This window comes from Cupressus sempervirens, chromosome 5 (assembly GCF_028749045.1).
Source record: "Cupressus sempervirens isolate cs-2001-9-10 chromosome 5, ASM2874904v1, whole genome shotgun sequence".
NCBI lineage: Eukaryota > Viridiplantae > Streptophyta > Pinopsida > Cupressales > Cupressaceae > Cupressus > Cupressus sempervirens.
This window is the reverse complement of record NC_143122.1, coordinates 919,499,095-919,526,297: the sequence shown is the minus strand read 5'-3', so window position 1 is coordinate 919,526,297 and position 27,203 is coordinate 919,499,095. Positions and strand designations below refer to the sequence as shown.

Below are 27,203 nucleotides of genomic sequence, written 5' to 3'. Positions count from 1 at the left end.
CTGATCTATCTTAGGTGAGTTTTTTACTAATGAAGATAATTGACAAATCGATAAACTTTCAAACACTTGTCCAAAACTTTTAGCCCCTGGTTCTTTAGGCTAGGAGAAGTCATGCAATATTTTATCTGCTAGCTACTTGAAAAATATTTTTTGAACTAAGAACCATGTTTTAGTGGCCAAAAACCTCTTATCCACAAGTTAAGCAGGTCACCCATGCCTATAAAGAGATCCCACAAAATCACACTCCCTAGTAGAGAGAATGGTCCCTTCAAAACTAATGATCCTTAAGAAGAAAATCTTAGTATTCCAAAGAAAGTGCATTATAAGGGGGATTCCATGCTACAAATGTTCTAGGTCATATTATCTCGATAAGTGCAGATAGACTTTTTTTCAAGTTGCAATTCTATAGATATAGTCCTTTTAACCTAGGTTGTGGTGTGCATTTTCACTTTTAATAATAGCCATTCTATTTGATGTGTTTTATTGATTGTTTTCACTAATCAATATAATTGAAAAATTGATAAACTTTTAAATGCTTGTCCAAAAATTTCAAACATTTGGGAAAAATACATTTGACAACCTTATCATAAACAATGTAAAATATCAAGACATAAACTTGTTGCCTTAGGATCTTGTGGCATGACTCTTAGAATTCATTTTTCACATCCATATTTCATTTTTCATTATCATATCCTTTTCATAGTCCTTATGTAATCTCTCTTTTGTGTTTAGGATTTTTTTGCATAGCATAGTCCTCATTTTTATCACAACATCATCCTCACATTACACCTTGCATTTTTCATGTCCTAGACCTTATTTTTCCCCTTGGATTTTGTGCATCTTAGTGCTCATTTTTATCCTTGCAAATCCCTAATAATCTTCATTTTGATCTTCATATTCCTAATTTTGATTCAATCATAATCTTAATTTTCCATCTAGGTCTTGCATGTCCCTCATTTTGATTATCTCATAACCATCATATTCTTCCTAGAACCCTTGAGTTTAGTTCAACATCAAAACAAAGCATGAGTCTTAGAGTATCTACTTATGTGGATGAATAAAGGATCCTGACCATGGTATTTTTATCATTTTTCCTTTTATCATTTTCAAAGTTAAATTCTATCTATGTCCTAATGGATTTGACTTGGTTCTGTATATCCAATGTATCAATGTTTCTTATGATCAAGCTAAGATATGAACACGCTATAAACTATGTAATCCACCGATAAACTAGGTAAACAACATGGATTATGTACTCAAAGATTATTTTTTTGTGTGAATGGTATCAATAATATATCTAGTAAATTAGTGTATTTTTATACAACATGGGGTGAGGTGGGAAAAATAGAGGTAAGGAAAAGAGGGAGAGAGATATGGGGAAAGAAAGAAGAAAAAAGGAGAAAGAATTTAGTGTTCATGGATTATGGATATAGATGTGTGTGTGTGTGTGTGTGTGTGTGTGTGTGTGTGTGTGTGTGTGTGTGTGTGTGTGTGTGTGTGTGTGTGTGAGTGTGTGTGTGTGTGAGAGAGAGAGAGAGAGAGTGAGTGAGAGAGAGAGAGAGAGAGTCTACTATAATGTTTGACATATACCATATATGGCTGACATCGAATATACCTAGTTTGTCCAGTCCTAAGGCTCAATAGGATGAAGTATTTGATGTGCACTATATTGGTTCAAATATACCTAGTTTTTCTAGTCCTAAGGCTCAATAGGATGAAGTACTTTACATGCACCATGTGCTTTTGGGGATCAAAAGGTTGAGTGGCATATTTTTGGTCACCTATGTTTATTCACTTAGCTTTCAAACAATAATTTTAACAATTTGATTTATAATAGTAAATGTAAGACCCCATTGAAGGGATAGTTTAGAAGGATATTTTTTAGTGTAGGAGAGAGGATATCACTAACAATAAAATATCACACTTTAATTATGAAAGAATTAAGTCTAAAGTTGTGGCCTTGGAATTAACTCAAATTTACAACATAGTATATTGAAGTGCTTTAGAAATAGAAATGAAAGAGTGTATTGTATCTAATACTTTCTCTTTGCAAAAAAACCTAAAATGAGGAGCTTATATAATATTCATATAAGATGTGAGAAAGAATAAGAAGATTTGTGTTATAAAAAAATTGTTAGAATTTATGTAAAAAAAATAAAAACCAAATTCTAAGGAAAGACATACATTAATCAAGTGGAAATAAAATTGTCAGAATAAAAATACAATAACAAAATCTGATTTAAATTCTCAAAGGCATAATACTATCAATATTTCCTAATTGAAATAGATAAGATCTAGCATGTTTATATAGGCAAGAGTTGGGAGGAATCTTGGACAAGATTGAGACACATGTTTCAACTTTGAGTAAGTAAAGTCTTGATGGAATCAACCACCTACCATCCATCTACAATCTAGAAGGGTGGTGTCCAAATTAGAATTAATCACATGTGATATATTAAGAGTAGTTGGAGTCAAAAAGAAGACTCAAAATATCATCCTAATAATAATATCCAATAATATATAATTCCTCCTCATTTATGAGATCATCCAAGTAAACTTAATATAAGATTGAAATGGAAAAGAACTATATACTCTAACACACCCCTCTTAACTAAAACTTAGAGAGTGCTATAATGCAATATATAATTAATGGCTCTTGACATCAAAGCCATGTTAAGTACCCATGTACAACCAAAAATAATCCTCTCATAACTAGAGAAAAAAGAGAATACCTGATGGGACAAATCTCATATCCGAAGAGAGTAGAAATTAAGCTAAAAAGATCTAGAAGAAGACACTTGTTACAGGGTGATCCCACAATAATGGGTTCCACTTTTTGACCAATTTTGACACTGAAATCAATATTTTTGCAACAAACGTCACGTTCAAGTGACTATATCTCCAAAACTATAAATAATTTCAAGATGACATAAACTAGTGATTTTGAATACTTTGTTCCTACTTTGTAACTATATTTTTTAATCTAAAAAAAGAAAAAATTATGTCAATTTTTTTTATCTCCTCTGAAAAGTGGTACATAATAAAATTCAATATTTTAAAGAGTGACAGTCCGTTTGACACGCATAATTTTTTTTCTAGAAATGATAATGAAGTAATTCTTTCGGCGTTGGATTTTTAACATCAATATCTAGTGTTTGCATTTGGTTTGATTTATTTTTGTTGAATATTGTATAGTTTATGAAGTTTTGAAGTGACACGAATCGTAATTTAGACATACGTTCCGTTTGACACAGATAATTTGAAGTCAATTTATCATAAACCTAATTTTTTTTTTGAATAGTAAGGTATCTCAATAAGCTAGTGCCTACATATTTTTCAAAAAAAAATTGACCTAATTTACTTATTTTCCCAAAGTGTCGAAGTCGATTGATGTTCAATCGGTAATGAACTGGTAATGAACCTATAATGAGTTAAACTCATATTTGAAAGTCTTAACAACTAAAATATGTATTAAAATTATAGTCATTGGAAAGCTTGCTCTGAGCAGCACATTTTGACATTTTTTATTTTACAGTAGGAGATCATTGTCCTGCAATTATGGGAGTCAAAAGAGCAAAAAATTTAAAAAATTATGAAAAATGAGTTCAAATTTTCCTAATTTTGAACGTTCACTCGAACACTGTGTTCGAGCGAACATATTATGCATGTTCACACGAACACATGTTCAGGTGAACATGTTCGTTGCACTTTCACGGTGGCCGGAAAAATATCTAGCTATGTTCGCGCGAACATAGCTAAAAATTTCATGTTCGTGCGAACAATCGAAAAAGCCAAAAAAATATCAAAAATGGGCCCTGCGCCTACATGCATGAAACATCATTCTATCCGTGAAACAAAAACCACCATGTCTCATGTTTCAATCGTTGATTGCAAATTTTCATTATAGACATCATTTTGTGCCATCAATCTCCATATTTAGTATCAACCTGATAGTGCATTGCATGCTTGTCTTTGCCACGAATTTTGTCCACAAATAAATCGAAGGCAGGTGAGAGATTTCTCAATATTTGCAAATTAATATTCTTCCTCTCTTCGTTCATGCTTTCATCAATATTTCTTATCTTCGTTCAGATTTAATTGAATTTTTTAATTTATAACTTGAATTAATAAAAAATATTTTATTTTATTTTCAAATCAAATTCATTCAATAAAAATAAATGTGTCATAACTCTTTATGAATTCTCAATTTCTATAAAGAAATAATCTAAGGTTTTCATTTCCTTCTAGAACATAGATTACATGATTTTGTGTTACTAATGGTCTCCTTGCAGCATGTGGCAATTGTGGGATGAAGACATGATCATAACAAACTACTAATGTTTGCTTTGTAGGACGTTGTCAAAGACCATTGTGTGTTTGTCAAAACCATGTGTGTGGATTTATTAGATTAAATAACACTTCATTTGGTGCTTAAAATGAACTTTTTATTTTCTGCCTAGCGTATTTACAGTGTTTAAATCCCTAGGAGTTGCATTGGACGTATCCTCTCCCCTCGCCATTCGTGGATCTTGGGTGTAAGAGAAATCCATGTAACTTCTATAGGAGGCCTGCCTTGGACCAAGATACTCGATATTGGGTATGCCAAGGGACGACCTCAGAGCGGTAACAGACCAAAAGCCAGGTCAACATTCCAGTCGCTATATAAAACTCGATTACGGTGAAAGCCATGTCGGTGGTATTGCTGAGTGATAGCTCTCCTCCAGTATCCTTGTGGTGCGTCAAACCCCGGTTCTCAGGGCTGGGAGACCTTCTGAGGAAGTTTATCACTCACTTGCTGAATGGAATGCCCTTACTAAAAACCATGTTTTAGTGGCCAAAATCCTTTCTATCCACTGGCTCAAGGGGTCACCCATGCCCGTGAAGACATCCTACATTCTCGCGGTCATTAGTAGAGACAACAGTCCCTTGGGAAGTCATGCCCCTTGGGAAGCGAATCTTGGTACCCTCGAGAAGTGAGTGCGCTGTAAGGGGAACCTGTGGTGCCAAGGTCCTAAGTTGTCCGCTCTGGATAAGCACGGCTGAACTTTGGTTCAAGTAGGAATTCAGTGGATATAGTCCTAAAGCCTAGGTTGTGGTGTGACTGTTCACTTTTAACAATAGATATTCTTGTCTTAATGTGTCTTGCGTATGTGTAAAACATAATCAAGATAAAAGCAAACATTCAAATTTACACCTTGAAAATTTGCAAAACCTTGTCAAAATATCAAACATTATCAAAACATTGTCAAAACATTACAAACTTTGGTTCAATACATTCAAACCTTGGAAAACATAGCAACTTGTGCTCCTAAACGTGCTTGGCAAAACATAGATTTCACTCTTGCATAGCATCCACTTGCATTCTTCATAGTTTGAGCCTCATACTTGCATCATATAGACTTCATATAGCACCTTTTTAGTATCCCTCATATTCACATTGCAATCATTAGCATTTAAGCTTGCATCCTTCGCATTTCACCTCAAAAATTATCACTTTGCATCTTCCATCTTGCATCTTTGCATACCCAACCCTCATCTTGACTACTTTAACCATCATTTCGGATGTCCTACACATCATTTTGAGCATTCATTTCAAATTATCTCCTTCAATGTGTCTCTCCCTCACTGCTCTCTCCCTCTCCCACACACACTATTTACTTGTGTCTCATTTTTATATTCATCCCTCCATCTTTGTCTACCCCTTTCACTTCTCTCATCACCTATCCATTTTTTTCTCCACATACACCTCTTCTCTATATCCATATTTCTTCTCCATCTCTCCCTTTATCCATCTCTATCCCTGTATCTCCCTCTACCTTCTCTTAGTTATATATTTCATTCTCACTATCTTTGTTTATCTCTTCCTTTTATCCCCATATCCCTCTTCTTCTCAATCCCTTCACCAATTGGGCCTTTTCTCCATCTCTATAGAGGCACTAGTAAAGTTCGACCCATTTTTCAACAAAAAATCTAGAAAACATAGCTCTTAGAATTGCCTTAGTTTTAGCCCAGCTTTCCAACTGCTACCTATGTCAAGGTAGATTTTTCTTTGTCATTTTGATCTTATCTTTTTTTGTCATTTTTTTGATCAAGATCCAAAGTCTATTGTCATAATGTTAAACTCTTAGGTTAATACCTTGTAAAGATTTCACCTAAGTTCAAAAAACCTTATGTATACCAAGCTATCATTAGCATAATCATATTTCTAAATGTCATTTTTGACTTACCCTAGTGGTATATCCCCCTCATTTTGCATTTTTCAAACCCTAACATCATTTTCACTATCAAACCCTATCAAATTGTCCATCAACCAACTTGTCTTCTTGATCACCCATCCTCATTTTGCATAGCCTAAACATCATTATCAACCCTAGGAAACCATCTCTTGCATAGTCCACTTTGTGTACACCTATCTTTAACATCCTTACCAAGTCCAAAACATAACCCTAACCTTCATTTTGCACATCATAATCTTCATCTTGCATACCTTCAAAACGACACCTTGCATTTGCACTTGCATAACATCCTTAGGACATTTGTACTTTGCATATAAAAACCCTAGGTCATTTAACATTTCCTCACATTGCATAACATCCCTAAACACTTAAAAATATAAAAAACACTCATATCTTGCATACCCACATCTTAATTATCAAGTTTTGACCTCTTTTATCAACTGCAACCCTGTTTTACCAACTACACACTTCATGGGTGCAGTTGGTAGTTTCAGGGTGCACTTGGTAGTTTTAGGGTGCACTTTGTAATTAGGTGTTTCATTCTAAGTTCCAAAACCCTAATCTGCACTTCCACACCTTGCATTGCATCCCAAGACCTTAAGAAACACTCAAAATTTGCATTTTAAGAAACTTTGGAGCTACATCATTTGCATAAAAAAGAAGGACATGGGAGCTACAAATAAAAGAGGGGGTTTCTAACCTTGTGTTTACTTTTTTTGATTAGTTTGGCTTTCATGGTAGACTAGTGGGTGTTAATGTATGTTGATTGAGTTTTGTGATTTCTCATAGTATATTATGCATTTAACTCGTTTTTCTAGTCCTACAATAAGAATGAAAAAATTAAAGAGACAAAACAATTATATATTTTATAAGAAAGAAAAATTTATTTTTTAGGACAAACATTATAGTATTCATACCATGTTATTTGTTTGTGATTCAATGATGGCTTAAGAAGGATTTGGTGCTTTGCTACTTGTAAAGAATGTGACTCATAGATTTTAGTCATATAATGAAAAATATTTATGTCTTGTCGCAGACGACTGCATTCTATTGATTTCTATCAAATAATTTAAAAGTACTGACAGCGACAGACAAATTTGTACAGTGATTTTTTTATCTGGTTACTGCACGAAATTTATCTTGAGGCAAGGGATAATTTTTTTTTTTTTTTGATTTTATAATGGGAAACAAGAGAGGAAGGCAAAACAAATATGCAATGAAAAGATCTGATGAAGCAGAACAAAGAAATATTCAAAAAACTGTGGCATGTTATCATAGAATTAAACAAGGTGAAGGAAATGTTGAAGAACGCTCAACAAAAGTACAAGTAGTGCCTATGGGAGAGAGGTTAGGAACACTCCCTACAAAATCTCAAACAATGAATGTTGAAGAAGGTTCAAGATCAGTCCCTACAGATGTTCAAATAAGAGAAGTCGGAGAAGGGTCAGAATTTTCCTTGTTGAATCTCAAATAATGGATGTTGGAGAAGGCTCAAGATCGGTCCCTGTAGAAATTCCAGTAACAAAAATCAGAGAAGGGTCGAGATCAGGTGCAAGAACTAGTATGGATGAACTCTTAAATATTGTCCAATCTGTAAAGTATGGTATTTCTCATAAGAATTTAGATCATTTACTTAAAATGGATGTAGATAAATTGAGAAAACTTGCAGCTAGTGTTCAACCATTAAGTTTGTCTAAGAGAAGGTCAATGAAGAAGAAGATAAGAGAAATTATGACTCAATTTGATAATACTGAAACACTTGAACAAGCTCAGTTGCTTTCACTTTTTCTTACACAAAAAAAGTTGCAAGAGGCATTGAAATTGTTAGGTGTAAACACAACATCAAAAAAGAGAAGATTTTCTAACATGCAAACTGATTTGATTGAAAATGTTAAACAAGGTTTGAGAAACATAGGAAAACACTCTCGAACTAAAGATAAGTCTGTGGCAAGAAAAGTGATGTTGATGTCTGTTGTAAGTAAGAATATGACCCAAAATAGACAAATATCTTCAATTTCATTTGAAATGGGTTTTAGTAGGAAAATAATGAGAGAATATGTTAAGAGAAGATTAATTGTGGATGACAGTACTATGGAGGGCAATTGGGAAATCATGTGTAGAGCACCTCGTTCTGATAGGATTGAAGAGTTATTAAAAAAATTAATCATATCATTTTGGATTGATAACACTCATCCTTCATCAAATAGTAGAGATGTTATCAGGCATAGGATTGCACCTGGTCAATATGAACATCATACAAAACATTGGTTGGACACAACACAACATGAGTTATATATGTCATTTTGTAGTCAACATCCTAATGTAAAAGTTGGGCAAACATTGTTTGAAAAATTGAAGCCATACTTTGTGAGGTCAGGCAAAGTGTTTGAAATGTGTTGTTGTCGTCATCATATTGAGTTTGATCTCCACTATCAGGTATTTTGAAAGTTTGTAGAAGACACATATGGTTTTCATGTTGCTCCTCCTAGTAGGAGAAGTGAGTTTATATCATCCATTTTGTGTGACAACATAGATGATCCAGCTGGTCAAATAAATTGCATCAAAGGATTATGTGAAACATGTGGTGAATTGGCTCTATTTTCTTTGAAAACTGAAAATATTGATGTAACAAAAATATTGAATTGCAAAAGTTACAAGTATGTCAAGAATGAAACAAAGTTGGGGAAAGAAACAAAAAGGTTGGAATATGTTGAAGAGGAGTTGCCTATTCTAACATTTATGGACAGATTTAAGAAATTGATTCAACCTTATATTTGTCATGAATTTTTTGCAAAGTGGCAAGCACAACAGTTTCAAACTCTGAGAGATAATTTTCCACTTGGAACAATTGCATCAGTTGTTGATTTTGCAAAAAACTATTCATTTGTTCATCAGAAAGCAATTCAATCAGATTATTACTTTAATAATTAGGTCACTATTATGGTACATGTTTTTTATAGACATGCACAGTTAGATTTGGATGGTGTTCAGAGTATAGTTCAAGCACGAGTAATTATAAAGGAATATCATTTTTATATAAGTTTCAAGTTTTTTCTTTTGCAGGTTGGACCATGGTAGCTCACTTCAAGACTGTTCGGAGGTGTGGATTGATGGAGGTGGCTAGTTGGAAGTATCCACAAATTTGGCCCACAGGGGGCTCCTCAGAGATTCGAGCTGAACCGTCGCATCTTCTCTCTGCTAGGCTTTACAGCTCTTCTAAAGACAAAGACATCTTGGCTTGGGGTCCTTGCCCAAAAGGTAAGTTCAGTGTGGCCCAGGGATATGCTCGACTGGATAGCCAATGTAATGTAGTTCAGGTGGTTCCCTGGTGGAGGAAGGTTTGGAATAGATTTTCTTGGCCGAAATGTAATTTTTTTCTTGGTTGCACAAAATAAGTGTCTTACTTGGGATAATCTCCAGCGAAGAGGGTTTCAGGGACCCTCTTTCTATCCCCTATGTATGTTGGATGGGGAAGATGTTTCTCATGTTTTCTTCTTATGTCCTCTCTCTAGAAAGATCTGGAATAAGTGGTGGGAGGCATGGTGCCATAGCCGTATTCATGCTGAATCTATTATTAAATTTTGGGATAGCCTTGGCAGACCCCCTACGAAAACTTAATTCCTTCATGTGGCCTGGGCTATTGGACCTTCTTTCATTCTGTGGAATCTTTGGTTGGAGCATAACTGTTAGATCTTCTATAATTCCAACTTGGGAGCCACCAAACTATGGCAGTTGATCCTAACCAGGCTTCAAGAGACTATCTCTGCTAAATGTGATATGTCAGAGCCGGTAGATCCTGGTGATTCTCATATTATCAAGAATTTAGGATTAGTGGATAAAGGGTTTGGAACTAGTAGTAGTAAGAGATCTCAGCCATGAAAGAGGAAGGTTTGTAGAGTAGGGAGATGGAGCCTTCCTCCTGATGCAGTCCTAAAGATTAACACTGATGGCTCCTCTCGTGAGAATCCTGGACTGGCTGGAGTGGGGGGGATTGGGAGAGATGTAGATGACAGTTTTATTTTCATATTCTCTATTCAGAAAGGAGTTCAATCCAATAACGTGATTGAGGCTTTGGCCATTAAGGTGGCTATGGAGCGGGCTTGTTCTCTTGGTTGGAGGAGAATGGTGTGTGAGTCTGACTCTCAGATTGTTGTGATATGATAAATAACCAGAGAGTGGATGAATCTAGCTAGCAAATTGCCTCTATTGTTAGAGAGATTCTCCACTTGAGTAGCTTTGTGGATGGGATCTCTTTCTATCATATTCCTAGGGAATGGAATGGAGTTGCTGATGTCTTGGCAAAATGGGCATCAGAGAAAGGTGCTGGTTGGGATATTTCTGTTAGGGATGATCTTTTTTTTGATCTTGCTGGGACTTTCAAGCAATTAGTGGAAAAGGACAAAATGTAATTGGTTTTGGGTTGGTGTTTTGGTTGGTTGGGTTTGAGGCCTTCTGTAATTTGGTCATACTTCATGTATGTGCATGTATCTCAAATGTAATTTTTAACAATTTAGGATTAGGGTCAACTTGTTTTAATTTTATGTAAGTTAGGCTTCAATTAGGTTTTCAAATAGGGTTTTAGTGTAATTAGGCTCAATTTTAAGGTAATATTTAAGACCTAATGACACTATCAGTGTTTACACGAAATTACATAATTTCTAGCATTAAATTTAAGGGTTAATATTAAAGTCCATGGTTAAGAATTTAGGATAAGGGAACTTAGCATATGAAGTTTATGATTTGGTTCAAGATTATGATTTAGGGTATTTATTATCATTTATAATATTGGGTTTAGAAATTAAATTTTAAGGTCAAGGTTAGGGTTTGGATAATGGTTAGGGTTAGGGTTTGGTTAGGTTAGGGTTAGGGTTTGGATGTACATATATGTTATATTCATACAGGTAGAAATGCAAATTAATCTACATTCTTATATATGTATAATTTAGGATCTCCCCTTAAGACATGTCATTGAATTATATAGTTAATTATATACTTCTAATTATTAAGACATTAAAAATAATAACATATGTATATTTAAACATGAATATTGAAAACATATGTATGTACATCTATATCTACCACATGAACATATTTACATGTACATTTATGAAATAAAATATACATTTTAATCTACATTCTTATGTATAATTTAGGATCTCCCCTTAAGACATGTGTTATTAAATATAGTTAATTACACTTAGTTATAAGATAAATTAAGATCAATAGTTAACATATACACAAATTATACATATAAAAATGTGAATTTATTAAAAATATGTACATACATTTACTTTTAACCATGAACAAAAATACATGTACATCTATGTTCAAAATAAAAAAATTATACATTTTAATCTATATTTTTACATGTACAATTCAGGATCTAGACCCTTAAGATATGTCATTTAATTAAACTTCTAAGATTAAGACATTAAAGTGAATTTGACATATTTACATTTAACCTTAACATATATATATATATATATACATATATACATATATATATATATATATATATATGTATATATATATATATCTATATATATATATATATATACATATATATATATATATATATGTATATATATATATATGTATATATATATATATATGTATATATATATATATATGTATATATGTATATATATGTATATATGTATATATATATATATATGTATATATATATATATACATATATATATATATATATGTATATATATATATATAATAGATATATATATATATATTTGACTTCTAAAATTTTGTAATTTTTTTCTAATTTTTTTAAAAATATTTTTTCTAATGTTTTTCTAAATTTATTTTCAAAATATTTGAAAACTATAAATTTTCTAACATTTTTCTAATTTTTTTAAAATTTGTTTTCTAAAATTTATATTATTATAAATTTTCTAACGTTTTTCTTATTTTTTTCTAAATTTTTAAAAAAAAATTTATATTAAATTATAAATTTTCTAATGTTTTTGTAATGTTTTTTCTAAGTTTATTTTCTAAATTTTATATTAAATTCTAAATTTTCTAATGTTTTTGTAATGTTTTTTCTAAGTTTATTTTCTAAATTTTATAGTAAATTCTAAATTTTCTAATGTTTTTGCAATTTTTTTAAAAAAATTGTTTTCTAAATTTTATATTAAATTATAAATTTTCTAATATTTTTTCTAATTTTTTTAAAATTTATTTTTTAATATTTTTAAAAAATTTTATATTAAATTATAAATTCTCTAACATTTTTGTAATTTTTTTTCTAAATTTGTTTTCTAAATTTTGTAATGTTTTTGCAATATTTTTTTTCTAAATTTTCTAATTTTTTTTAATGTTTTTTTCTAACTTTTCAATTTTTAAAAAATTGTTTTAAAATTTTTTCTAATTTTTAACTATTTGTTTTCTAAATTCTATATTAAATTATAAATTTTCTAATGTTTTTGTAATTTTTTTAATAAATTTTTTGTAAATTTTATATTAAATTATTAATTCTCTAATGTTTTCGTAATTTTTTTAAAAATTTGTTTTCTAATGTTTTTCCTAAATTTTATATTACATATTTTTTACTATTTTTTCTAATGTTTTCTAATTTTTTCTACATAATATTTTTCTGTTTGCTAAATTAATATCAATAAACAATAAAAATATTAAATTAACATTTAGATATGTTTTATAAACTATTAAAAACGTAAATAACATTCAAATATATTTTCAAAACTATTAAAAACTATATAACATTCAAATATATTTTAAAAACACAAAAAGAATGCATTGAAAACATTAAAATCTATTTTGATAATATAAAAAAAATACTTAAAAAATGTTGAAAACATTAAATTAATATTATTTTGACATACCCGATAAGGAAAATGAGAACGAAAATGAGAAGATGATGTCGACGAAAGTTGCTCAAGTCACATGTTCGCCCAAATGCTTAATGAATAGTGCTCACCGTAAAACTGAATTTGGAAAAGTGAAGAAGACGTTTTAAGCTGCCGAAAATTTTGTCAATATGTGTTCGCGCGAACATGTGCTACGTACTTGTTCGCACGAACATGGCACGATATGTTCGCACAAACACTTGGCGGAAACATGTTCGAGCAAACATGTTTAGGGTGTTAGCGTGAACGTACGAGAAATGGAGATGCGAAAATTTGTCATTTTTTTGAAGTTTCTTCCTCCCACAAAAGTGATACCTAGTATTGTGGGTTCACACTACAACTTAAGAAAAGCATGTAAATGAATGAACTTTATCTCACTAAAGGGTTTTGTGAAGATGTTTGCAGTCTGATTGAATGTTTGACAGTAATGAGGGTCAATAAATTTCTCAAGAATAAACTCTCAAATATAGTGCATTTAATCTCAATGTGCTTGGTCCTTTGATGATGGATTGGATTGTGAGAAATCTAAAAAGAACTTTGATTGTCACAAAAGATGTTAGTTTTTTTTTGGAAAGGAATGCCAAACTCAATAAGGATGTGTTGAAGCCAAATATCCTTAGTGGCTTCATTAATTTCTCCTTGATAATGAGTCTCAGTGGATGAAATAGAAATAGGAGACTATTTCTTGCTTGACCAAGAAATTGGACCAAAACCAAGAGAGAAACAACTCCCAGAAGTAGACTTACAATCCTAGGAATCACCTGCCCAACTTGAATTTGTATATCCCACCAAGTCAATATTCACACCCACCAAATAATGAATCCCATAACTGTGACTCCCATGGATGTAATGAAGACTCCTCCAACACAACTCATGTGGTTCCTACATAAACTAAGTGACTATGTTGACATCATGTGAAATATTAGGCCTTTGGTGACTCAAGTGTGTGAGGGTACCAAGAAATTGATAACATAAGGTAGCATCAACCAATGGTGAAGAAAAAGAAGCCTCAAATTTGGCCCCTGAAAACAATGTAGTTGGTGTCAACTTGTAGTCAACCATATGACACTTGGGGAGCATATCAAGAGCATATTTAGGCTAGCCAATGAATATATCAAAAAGTGACTGAGTGATCTCAATCCCTAAGAAGTAGTGAAGAAGGCCTAAGCCAAACATTAGGAACTAATCATGGAGGGAAGTTTTGACTACTATGATATGAGATGAGTGACATTGTATGATCAACAAGTCATCAACATAGAGGACAAGAAAAGTGAGAGTATCATCTTCCTGCAAGATGTAGACATTTGGATCAAAATGGTGTCAAGTGATCCAAACTAATAGAAGGAAGGAGTTCATCTTGGCATACCAAGATCATGGGGATTGTTTAAGGCCATATATAGACTTTCAAAGGTGACAGACAAATGTAGGATCCTTAATGAACCCTTGTGGTTATTCCATAGAGATCTCTTCTTAAAGGTCACCATGAAGAAATGCACTCTTCACATCCATTTGATGAACTTCCCAGTAATGGGATGCAACAATGGAAATAACAAGTTAGATAGAATTCATCTTTGCACATGATGCAAAGGTATCAAAGAATAAAATTCTAGGAACCTGGGAGAATCCTTTGGTGACTAGGTGAGGCTTATACTTATAAATTGACCCATCTACTAAAAATTTTGTTTGATAGATCCACTTGTCCCAAACAATTTTTCTTCTCTTAGAAAGAGGGACTAAATCCCATTGTATTTCCTCTCTATGGAATTGAACTCTTCTTCCATTGAAGTATCCCATTCAAGAAGACTAGAAGCTTCTCAAAATGTTTGTGGATCAAAAGTTGTAGCAATAAAGCGATGTGGAGCTTGCTTGAACTAAGACATGTTGTTCTCTCATCTAAAGGATCACCAACCAAACTTTGTAATGATTGTAATTTTTTTCAAGCCCAATGAGTTTCAATATCTGGAACATGCAGAGAATCTAGAGAAGAATAGTCCTTTGAATGATGACTAGGAGAGGAGGAAGATAGATCCTCATCATCATCTTTTAAAGTAGAAGAAGACTCCTCATCTAGATTAGGAAGATCAAGAAATTCATAAGAACTATCATCATGCAATCACAATGTCTCCATAGGAATGAATGATGGAGAAGTGATTAAAGAAAAAATGGAGGCATCTTCCTTCAAGAAAACAATCCTCTCAATGAAAATATCATGTGTAGTGGGATGGTGAAACCTATAGCCTTTGACATCATCTAGATATCCAAAAAATATATAGGGCCTGCTTTGTGGATCTATTGCCTTGTATTTCTTTTCTGGAATATGGGCGCATGCAAGAGACCCAAATTATCAAAAGTGCTTAACCCTAGGTTTTTTACCAGTCCAAGCTTTATAAAGAATTACTCTCTTTATGACTTGACAAGGAACCTAATTCTAAATTTAACATGCAAAGTTGATGGCCTCCTCCCAATATTGAGGTGCCAATAATTTGGAATGGATCATACTATTGGCCATTTCCTTTAAGGATGCATTCTTGCTTTATGTAACTGCATTTTGTTGCAAACTCTAGGGAAATATGTGTTGAAGATAAATTCCTTCTAAGATACAAAATTTCTCAAACCTTTGGTTGACACATCCACCCCCACATTATCTGTGTACAAGACCTTGATGAACTTTCCAATTTATTTCTCTATAAAATATTTGAAGTCTTATAAATACTCAAAAATTTCAAACTTCTATTCAAGAATATATAAAATGTGTATAAGAAAGATCACTAATGAATGTTAAAACATATTTTTCTTTACTGAAAGAAGGATGTGGAAATGGTCATGCCAAATCACTATTTACTAGCTCAAAAATTTGTGACTCTCCATATTTTTCCTTTATCAATTTTTTTCTTCAAGATGCTTTCCAATAATGTATCCTTGATAAACTTCATTAAAAAATTTAATAGAAGGCAACCCTGTAATCAAATCATGTTGATTGAGTTGTTGTAAGTAGCCATTGTTAAAGTGGCCAAACCATTGATGCCAGAAATGACTCACTTCATTAGAGTGAGTGAGTAATGGAAGCAAAGGTGAATCAGGAATAAAGTGAGAGAACTGATACAATCTTGATTAATGTTCTTCCTTTTCCACTCCAATTGTTGACCCATTTCTCATCTCACTAATAACCATAGTATCTAGAGTAAACTCAACCCACTTACAAGAGCCTATGTCATGTGTGAGTGATCCAATAAATAGATAGGAGATTAGTAGAAAAAGAAGGACTACAAAGAACATTATGAAATGTCCCTTCGCTCATGTCAAAAGATCCTCTCCCATGCACTTCAATAAGAGTTTCATCACCCAAAAGAATGGATGACATAAAACATGAATCCAATGAGGAAAACCACTCTTTTGATGAAGTCATGTGATGTGATGAACACAAATCAATAATCCATGAATTTGGTTTTGAGGAAACAACTATTAAGGGCTTATCCTTTCCTTTTCCATTATTTGATTCCTTGGAAGATTCTTGGGATGAATTTGACTTGATTGAATCAGGCACTTTGATATTGTTCCTTTCAAGAATATGGGGCAAGTGATCCTTTGCTTCTTCATACATTTATGTACATCATGACCAAGTTTCATATAGTAGTAATATGTTGTTCTCTCCTTCTTGGCCTTATTTATTTTTGAAAAAGAAGCATAATGTGCTAGTCTTGGAGTAGAAAAATTATTTCCTCAATTCTTTTTAGCTTGATACTTTTCTTTTCTTTTCTTTCTTAGGAGGTCATCTTTGTTCTTGTGTACCCTAATTTTTAGTTAAGGCATGAGACTTAGATGGCTTGATTTCACCCATATGGATCAACTTATCTTGCTCCTTTATGAGTTTGTTTGCAAACTCATCAAGTGAAGTCATTGTATAATTGTTGTCTAAGGAACTTTTAGGAGCATAGAAGGTGGAGACAAATATATAATATATAAGACCAAGCTTGGATAGAATATTTAGAATTAGTTGTGAATTTTTCTTCTCAATTCCACATTCTTTTAATTGTAATCTTAAAGATTTCAACTTAGTGAAGAAGTCTTGAATAATATCAAAGTTACATGGATTTAATCCTATCAGTTCGTTCTCTAATTAATGCCCTCTCAATTCATCTTGCTTTCCAAATAATCCTTCTAATGTTGTCCATATATTATTAGGAGTTGCAGATGATTCCACATGAAATACATGATCCAAAGATATAGACATGCACAAGGTATCATATGCTTCATCACTATTCCATTTAGACTTTTTGACAAGTAATGTTGGTTCAATTTCAAAACTAATTATTACTCTATATAACCTTAACTTTTTAAGATGGATTGTCATTTTAGACTCTGACTCATAGTTGTTCTAGGGTGTGAGTAATAGTATTGTTGATTGATCCATTTTAGTGCCAAAATAAAGATTGTTTTACAAAATAAAAGAGAAGAAAGGTTTACACAAGAGAGTAATGAGAGTACAAGAGAGTAAACATAAGACTAACCCCCCTTTTAGTAGATCAGAAATCACCCCCTAAGATACAATGATTTTGGAACTTTATAATTTAGCACATGTACAATTGTTACTTTTGCAAAATATGAATCAAAGTTGATTTGATTTTAAAATTAAAACTTCCAAAATAAAGCAAATGAAGACTTATATAATCAAGACAAAGGATATATATGAATCTAAACCATTACAAGTGCCAATTTTGGTGAAAGGATGAAAGTACATTTTTCATCCAAATAAGACTACCCTTTTATAGAATATTTGGATTCTTCTTGAAAAATCATGCACTTTCAATAAAAATGGCAGTCCAAAATTTATTTGTAGAAGCCTGTATGATTCTTTAGAAGTTGCAAAATATAGGATTACACAAGTATAGTCATGAAAACCTACAATTCACAATTACAATATGCATTCAAATTTCAAAACTAAGATAACCACTACATTCTTTGGAGAATTATGCCCCCCAAATAAAAACAATTGCATCCAATTTGGAGTCTAGATGACCAAGTTATGGTCACTCAAAGTTAGATCAGCAAATAAGAAATGCAAATGAAGAAGGCTAAACTAAAAACATATGTCATTAAAATTGACATTCAAATGAATGTCATGGTAAGGAAAAAATTCTTGCAACAATGGTCACATGGATGCCAAATTTAACATAGTAGGATGGTGACATTTGGAAATAACTTTGTCCTACATTCATATATGTAAAGGGAATTGTAGTCTCTAGAATATTGAGCACTCCCACCTAGATTTGTATGTTGATTTGGATGACCTTGTAGCTCGTAAATGTGCAGGTGGGCCGGTTTTGTCTTCACATGGGTTTAGTGAAGTATGTTTCATGCACTTTGACCAAGGCATAGATATATTTTAGAAAAAAGACACATACTTTATTCTACTTTTGTTTATGTGTCAAAGACAATAAAATTATCATAAAGGCACCAAAATAGATCAAATTATATATCAAAATTTTCCATTTAAGCTTTCTGGATCCAATGGAAGGGTTTGTTTTGCCCAAAAATGCTCTGTTTTGTGTGCCCTCTTATAGATTTGAGCTACAAGTATGTGTTTGTAATTGATGTACACAAACTCTAATTTGGATGAAACAAAAGTTGATTTTGACTTTTTCAAACCTTCTAGATGCAATAGAATTGTCAGAATGACTCTATAAATCAACTAGAAAGCTACAATCAATAGATTGAGAAAAGAACACATATATGGAAAATAGGGATTATTGGGTCTTCATAAATCCTTTATGATTCTCCTATTCATATAAAAACACAAGAGAAGAGTAGATGTGATTTTACAAGACCTCTAATAAAAATAATCTACTCTTTCAAAATTGCTTTGGTACCATGTCATAATTTGTGTACAATAAATAAAAAATAGAATCTAATAAAAGACATAGATTATTCAAGAGGAAATAAATTGTGAAAATAAAAGTCTATGATGTAAATGCTCAAAGGCATAATAGCATCAATATTTCCTAATTGTAATGCATACCACCTAGCCTATTTATATAGGCAAGAGTTTGGCGGAGACTTGTACAAGATTGAGACAAGTGTCTCAACTTGGAGGAAGTAGAGTCCTGGTGGAATTAACCACCTACGATCCACCTACAATCTAGAAGGGTGGTGTTCAAATTGGAATTAACCACATGTGATACCTTATGAGTAGTTGGAGTCAAAAGCATGACTCGCAATATCCTACAAATAATAATACCCAAGAATATGTAATTCCTCCTAATTTATGAGCTCACCTGAGTAAACTTAATATAAGATTGAAATGGAAAAGAACAATTTACTCTAACATTTTTGACATCATCAATGTCAAATATTGAATATATAAAACTTATAGAACATGCAAGATAAGTTAAGGCATTCCATGGTAATGTTATTCAACTTACTAGACCAATTATCAAGAGCTCTATTTCTATCATATCCATGTTGTTTGAGAATATGTTGAAAATGAATATCTTAGGGGAAGTGCCCCCAAAAAATCCCACCCCCAAGTTTCTATAGAAAGATAAAGATGTAATCAACTTTTGAAGTATTTTACTAAAGAGAAGATTCCTTTGTCTGAACCAAGATTTCTCTTAGTGGCTTAACCTAAACATTCTATCTTTAGATAGTTTAATTGTTTATGTGTTTTAGATGTACTATTTTATAGGATTTTTTAAATCTTAGGTTCTTATTATGAAAGTCCATCATTTATGAAGTTCATTGGTAGTTGTTGTACAATTAGAGATTTCAACTAAAATTTTGGATCTCATTAGTAAGAAAGTTATTAAAAAAGTAAAAAAACACTCAACACATTTTTTTATTAAAGGAAGATTGATTTTATAGGGTCCAAGAAGTCAAGTTTGACAAAAAAATAAAAAGGTCATGAAAAATACCAATTGAGACCCAGCAATAAACATCTACAAACAATATTAAAAAAAACGTTGGTGAAAACACCCTCATAAAACTTTGTATTTTTCACTAGACTTTTAGTTTTTGGAATGATATATACATTTATATTTTTCACCTTCCATTTGATACTACCCCTCTACTCTTTTCCTTGTTTGCACGATATAGTAGAGGGGTGTGGAATCACGTTCTTCGCCATATCCTTGGTATCATCTTCATTATCCTCTCATGGAACTATGTCTCTCTTTCTAGCCCATGTACTCATATTTTAAGCCTTCTTAGCTAACTTGATGCCAAAAATAGGAAAAAGGGTACTACATTTGGAAATGGCCTTGAGTGGAGTTGGTCATCAAGCCTTTGATTGCCTTCATTGGTCTTGTCCATGAGAATTTTTCTTATAGCTACTACACCTCTTATTTTATCTAGGACCCATTGAAAATCATCCCCAAGTGCCTTTATTGTTGTTCTCTAGTCTTCCTTGAATTTCTTAATGCCATTTGTCAAAGATAGTTTATTAGCCAATTTGTTATCTAGGTTCTTAACAGAAGGGTAAGCTTCTTCTTTTGGACCATTAATATCCTAGATAAGCCAAGGGAAAAGGGAAATCTAATTATCAAAAAGATCTGAAGACCGACATTGCTAATAGGTTTATCTAGCATAAAAGAGGCCATTTCTAATGGTGCATCCCTACTTGTATCAATGTGTGTTTGTATATTAATCATTTCATCCCTGTCCAAGATAAGTCAAGACAACATGTAAAATGAAATGTTTATGTAATTTACATCATTAATTTTAATAGTAAATATTTTAAATATTTTTTAAAAATATATTAATAATCAACAACCTCAAAACTTTTAAATAAAAATGTTGATATAAAACATCATACACAATTGAATATAAAAGCAATAAAATCATAGTCACATAGTTTGTGAAAACTGAATATCTATTATAATTACGTTTGACATATAATTATTATTTTTTAAAATTAAAAAAATACTGAAATGATTTATTTTCCTATCATAAATAATATTCACAATTTATTACTTCTTTTTACAACTGAATTGCATCAATATATGTTTATTTTATTTATGATTTTTGCTTTATGAATAACATTGCAAGAGATCGTTATGAATACACTTTTCTTCTTGATTTATGTAATTAAACTTTGCTAATTATCTCTGTCCATTTCTGCAGTTTTCGTTTTTGCTGTATTCAATTAACAAAATTGTATATTAAATTATTCCAATAATATATACTCATATCTTAGCAAAGATAGAAAGGCAATCCTTGCAGATTACGGACATGTGGCACCATATTGACAAAACAATACGACTAAAAGCGAGTAACACCGTCGACTAAAAACACCAACCGGCTTAATGAGTTACGAGTAACGGAATTGTCTGCTATCTTTTGGTGGCATGTGTCTATGGAATCTGGCCGACCCACCAAATAAAAGAGATAATTATTGTATCGAAAACAATTCATTACATCTGTGTCTATGTCACATGTGCCATAATAATTTATGACATCCAAAACATTGCCAGTCCATGAAAGCATTGACGAAAACCATATGCCGTCCACAACGCTCCAATCCAAGGAATGGCGGAACTCTGTGAATCTTCCCGTTCCCTCCTCCTCTTATCAGTAGTCGCTTCTCTTATTTTTATCACACATGCGGAAAACCTTAGCTTTACATTCCCTCCAAGCAGGGATTTTGTTATCGAAAATGATGCCTACTTTCAAGGAGAGAAGCTCATACAACTGACCAAGAACCAAGCAAGAGGGAACCTTGGAAGTAGCTTAGGCTGGGCGGCTTACAATAAAGCGGTTCCGCTTTGGGACATGTCCTCTCCAGCTCTGGCGAATTTCTCTACCCATTTCCAATTCATTATCGGCAGGGGCAATGATAATCAAGCCCATTTTGGAGACGGGCTTGCTTTCTTAATGGCGCCTTTCGAGTTGAATCAGCCCTTGAACGCTTCGGGAGGAGGTCTTGGATTGTTTAACGCCACAACTTTTAATGGATCATACTATCAGATGGTTGCTGTCGAATTTGACACTTACCAGAATGGTTGGGATCCAGATGACAACCATGTTGGTGTTGACGTCAATAATATTTTCTCCAATGTAACGGTTTCGCTGATCAGCGTAGCAAAGTCTAGTCTTTGTGATAAGAATCTCAAGAATGGAGAGCAATGGGACGCTTGGGTGGATTATGATGGAGGAGCAAAGAGGCTGCAAGTGTTTCTCTTCTGTAACCCCAATGCCACTAGCGTCTCTAAGCCTGAAATCCCAATCTTATCTTATGATATTGATCTGCGGGAAGCTCTTCCAGAGAACATCAAGGTTGGCCTCTCGGCTTCAACAGGGCTGTCCTCAGAGACGCACACTGTGAACGCGTGGGATTTCTTTTGTCAATATTCATGGGAATTATCAGCTGTTCCAACTACAAGCCCGGAAAACGGCAAGAACCATTCCCGGGTTATAATAATTGCAGTAGTCTTATGCAGCGCTTTGGCCGTCTGCGGTTTGGTATTGATCGGCTGGCGGCAGTGCTTCAGAAAAACCGAAAGTGGTGGTGAAGAAAGTGAAGAGGGCGATGTGGAACTGGACCAATGGTTTTCTCAGGGTCCCCGCAAATTCTGCTACGCCGAGCTCTGTTCTGCGACAGGAAATTTCAGCGAAGAGGAAAAGCTTGGTCAAGGAGGCTTCGGTGGAGTGTATAGGGGCATCCTGCCTGGCACAAAGGAAGAGGTGGCTGTGAAGAAAATATCCCAAGGGTCGAGTCAAGGAAGAAAGGAGTATGTTTCTGAGGTTACTATCATCAGCAGGCTGAGACACCGTAACCTTGTGCAGCTTTTAGGATGGTGCCATAGAAAAGGCGAGTTGCTGCTGGTCTACGAGTACCTGCCTAATGGGAGTCTAGATAATTATATCTTTGCGGAAAAGAAGGGTGCTCTGGATTGGGACAGGAGGTATAATATTGCGTGTGACTTGGCCTCTGCTCTTGTTTATCTCCACGAGGAATGGGACCAGGTTGTTGTTCATCGAGACATCAAGGCAAGCAACGTGATGTTGGACTCCAATTTTAATGCCAAGCTTGGGGATTTTGGTTTGGCAAGACTGGTGCAGCGTCATAATGAAGCTTCTCATACGACCGTGGTGGCGGGGACACTTGGGTATTTGGCGCCCGAGTGTGTAATGACAGGGAAGGCCAGTCCGGAGACGGACGTGTTCAGCTTTGGGGCAGTCACTCTAGAAATTGCCTGCGGAAGGAGACCAGTTGACCGATCTCTAAAAGAACACAATTGCAGACTGGTAGAATGGGTTTGGGATTTACGCGGACGCGGAAAGGCTTTATGTGCTGCGGATGAGAAACTGGGTGGAATGTTTAACGAGAAGGAAATGGAGAGGATGCTGTTGGTGGGGCTGCTGTGCTCTCACCCAGACCCTGCGTCAAGGCCCAAAATGAGGGAGGTGAGAAAGATATTGACAGGGGAAGCTGAGCTACCATATGTTCCTCTGGGTTTTCCTGTGGCCGTGTACAGCCAACGCCTTCGTCCGGACATAATCTCAAGCTCATCAGTTTTCACGTCTTCAAGCTGCCCCGATGAAATATCGACTTCTAGAGCCTTCCTTCATTAGAGGTATAAATATACAATGACACAACTTCCGATCTGTATCATAAAATTATAAATTGTTTTTTCCTAATATAATCAGAAATAGCGACTTTTTATTCTCACTGTTATATTCGAGCGTTTCTTCAGATTTGGATATCTTTGGACAGCATCTTCAATGCTAATGTAAATTACAAATAGGTGTTTTTTTCTGGTTAACGTAAACAAAATAAAATCTGCCTTATCCTCCAAATTAAAGAAAGAGGAGATGTTTATAATTGTAACTTCGTATCTTTATTATTGTCGAATTCAATTTAGGAACAGATTCGTATGATCGATGTACCAAATCAAATAATTTGGATTTACAATTTCCAGTATACCTCACAATAATGGACTAGAATTGGTAGGTGGTCATTACTTCTTTGAGGTCTTTAAAGTTAATCTTAGGACTATGAGAATTGCTGGAGTGCATTGAGATATTGAGTTGGTTCATGCTTTTCTTTTACTCTCTCGTGTAATAGTATTTTAATAATCATATGGATACTTATGTTAATCGTGTTTTAATGGTTAAGTCTTGTAAACTGAAACAAAAGAAAGTCGTTGTTAAGATGGACGTTATAGTATGGGCTATTCTTTTAAATAAAAGAAATTTCATATATAATATACACATGTGTGCACAATCTGAGCTAAGCAAAATAAAAATTTATAAATACTATTGTTGGACATATATTCAATAAATAAATTAAAACATTGAGAAATAAGATAGAAAAAAAATTATAAAAGGAAATGCAAAGCAAGAATATTCAAAAGAATTGATAAAAGAAAATGTCAAGCAAGGATATTAAATGTCTTGAATTGTCCAAACAAATAAGAAAGTATTAAGTGGAAATTAAGTAGTGTGATGACCAAGTGTACCAAAATAAGTGTTATAGATGAGAAAGCAAGAAGAAGAACTAACCTTGAGGACTAATAGATGTTGCACTTTCAGATTTGGAATCCTCTATCAGACTATATAAGGAAAAAAAAACTAGAGCTGAGATCTAGAATCCAAAGAGCTTTAACTCTTAGGTGCACAAATATTAGAGCTCTGCAAATTTTTAAAAAAAATGAGGATCTAAATATTAAAAAAGGGAGGAGAGAGAAAGAGAGGACAAAGGAAGAGAAAAGAGAGAGAGAAAGGTAGGAGAGAAGAGAAAGGTAGGAGAGAGAAATAGATGAGGGAGAAAGAAGGACAAGAGAGAAAGAAGAAGGTAGGATAGAGAAATAGAGGAGTGAGAAAGGAGGAGGAGAGAGAAAGAGGAAGGGGGAGAAAGAGAAACTGGAGAAAGAAAAAGAGAGGAGAGAGAAAGAGGAAGGGAGTAGAGAAAAAGAGAAAGATATGAAGAAGGAAGCTTAAGGAAACATAAAGAGAAAATGATGAAAGGGGACAAAAGGAGGGATAAAGGGAAGAGCTTGAGGATGAGAGGAGAGAAGCTAGAATTTTAATATTTTTCAGGTTAATTCTAAGTTTAGGATTAACAATTTAGTTTATTTTTACATGATGAGATGCTTTAAAAAATGTTTTACCAAATGTTAAAGTTTTTGTTATAATTGTTTTACATAATACTAATGTTTTGGTTTGCAACCTACAATTTATGTTTCTGGATTAAATATGTATAGGTTATGTCAAGTCAACAATCAATTTGACCTATAGTTTATGTTTTCAAGTATTAATTGAACCTATAATTTATAATTTTGTTAATAGTTTTTCTTTTTTGTGTTTTATATACTAAATTTGTTTTTTAAATATTTTAAACTAAATATAAGAAAATTCTAAATACTTCAAATAAAAGTAATTAATGATGTACAAAAATATAGAATAAATATAATTATTAACAATAAAGAGAAAACAATGAAATAAAATAATAAAATATTAAGTAAACATATCTGGTATGTTGAGAAAACAAGCTAGAGGGTTCAATAGGGTTTCACAAAGTGTTTTCGTGTCCTCTTCTAATCACTATCATATTTTTCTCATAGTAAAATGATAAGAAGTAGGTTGAAAATTGGGTGTTAATATTTTTATCAATCGGGTGCCTAAATTGTTAAAATTGAGGTGCATGATTTTTAAAGGCAGGTGCTTGATTACCTTTGGGAATTTCATGAATTGGATGCCCAATTTTTGAAAATGGGTGAGTTTCCCAAACCTAATCGAGTGTCCAACTTCAAAATATTTAGCACTAGATTCATGAGAAGTCTCATCCTATTGTCTGGACTTTTGTGGGTTTCAAACTCAACTTTACGCTCTTACCCACATGTCAAAACTAGAAATTAGAAACAAATATCCACCAGATCAAGCCCTCAAAAATTATCATCATTTATCTAGTTAAAAGTTGAACAAAAATTAAAATACCATTGAAGAAGAGCTTTGAAATAGAAGAGGGTTAAACACAAAACCCCTAATTATAGAAACCTTTCAACAATCTAGTGAGCAAGGAGAGAAAAGAACATCCTAAGGGAAACTAAAATCTCTCTTTTCCTCCATGAAACATGATAAACTAAGACTTAAAGCTTCACCTCACTAGAAGAGACCTTTAGAAAGTAAAAACCACACAAATGAAAAATAGGGTCTAGAAAGGTTCCAAAGACCAGCACATAGGTGATCTAAAGATAATACTTTGGAAAATTACAACCTTCCATCCTCTAGGATGTGGAAGGTGGAAACTGCCTACAATCAAATCCCATGAGCCATATGAAGCAAGCCATATGAGAGAATAGAGGGATTTCCATATCACATTATTGGGAGAAGCTAGAGAACCCACAACCCAAATCCAAAACCTCCTCCAAATAATGAGTAGCATAGAGAAAAAAGAGTTATATGGGAAAGAGAACCCCTCCAAATCAAGCTAGGACTTGAACAACCCTCCAAAAATGAGAGAACTAAAATGCCCAATTTCAAGAGAAGTAAGAATCCTCATCATAGGATCCAAAGAAAGATTCGAGACATCAACCAAAGAAGAAAAACAAATTGGACACATAAATACTACTAGTATTAGCCAAGTTAAAAAAACAAGAGTAGCAAAAAGGTCAAAAAATTCTCACTAAAAAGAAAAATAAAGCTAGCAACACATGGGATTGCATAAAAAAACCTTGAAGCATACAAACCATTATCACAAAGGGTTGCCAAAAAAAAAGGTCCTAGTTAAAAATTAGGGCCTTGAGGCAGCAAATGCCCATAGCACAACACCATCAAAAGTAAAAGTAATCCCAAATTTTTTTGTCAAAGCCTAAAGTCTAACATTCTTAAGGGGATGGGAGGCCCAACCCATTTATCAAAGGGAGGCAATCACTCCACCCTGCAACAGCACTCCAGACAAGAAAGGCCCTAAAAGGCCTCCATTAAATGCAACAACTAAGAACACTGCAATCCAAAAGAGACTTGGGTAGATTGATGTTGCTAAAAGCATTAAGAAGAGCTGTAATGCTGATTTTATGTTTCTATGAAGAAATTTCTCTAATATTTTCAAAATCTAACCATATCTTGCATACCAAAGTGCATAAGGGGAAGC

General features: G+C 33.2%; 2 pseudogenes; one reads left to right on the top strand and one right to left on the bottom strand.

Moving 5' to 3' along the window:
• Positions 1-27,203, bottom strand: part of LOC149558959 (L-type lectin-domain containing receptor kinase IX.1-like) — a 172,526-nt pseudogene that overhangs the window by 15,956 nt on the left and 129,367 nt on the right.
• LOC149558960 (L-type lectin-domain containing receptor kinase IX.1 pseudogene) lies at positions 21,638-23,683 on the top strand (annotated as a pseudogene).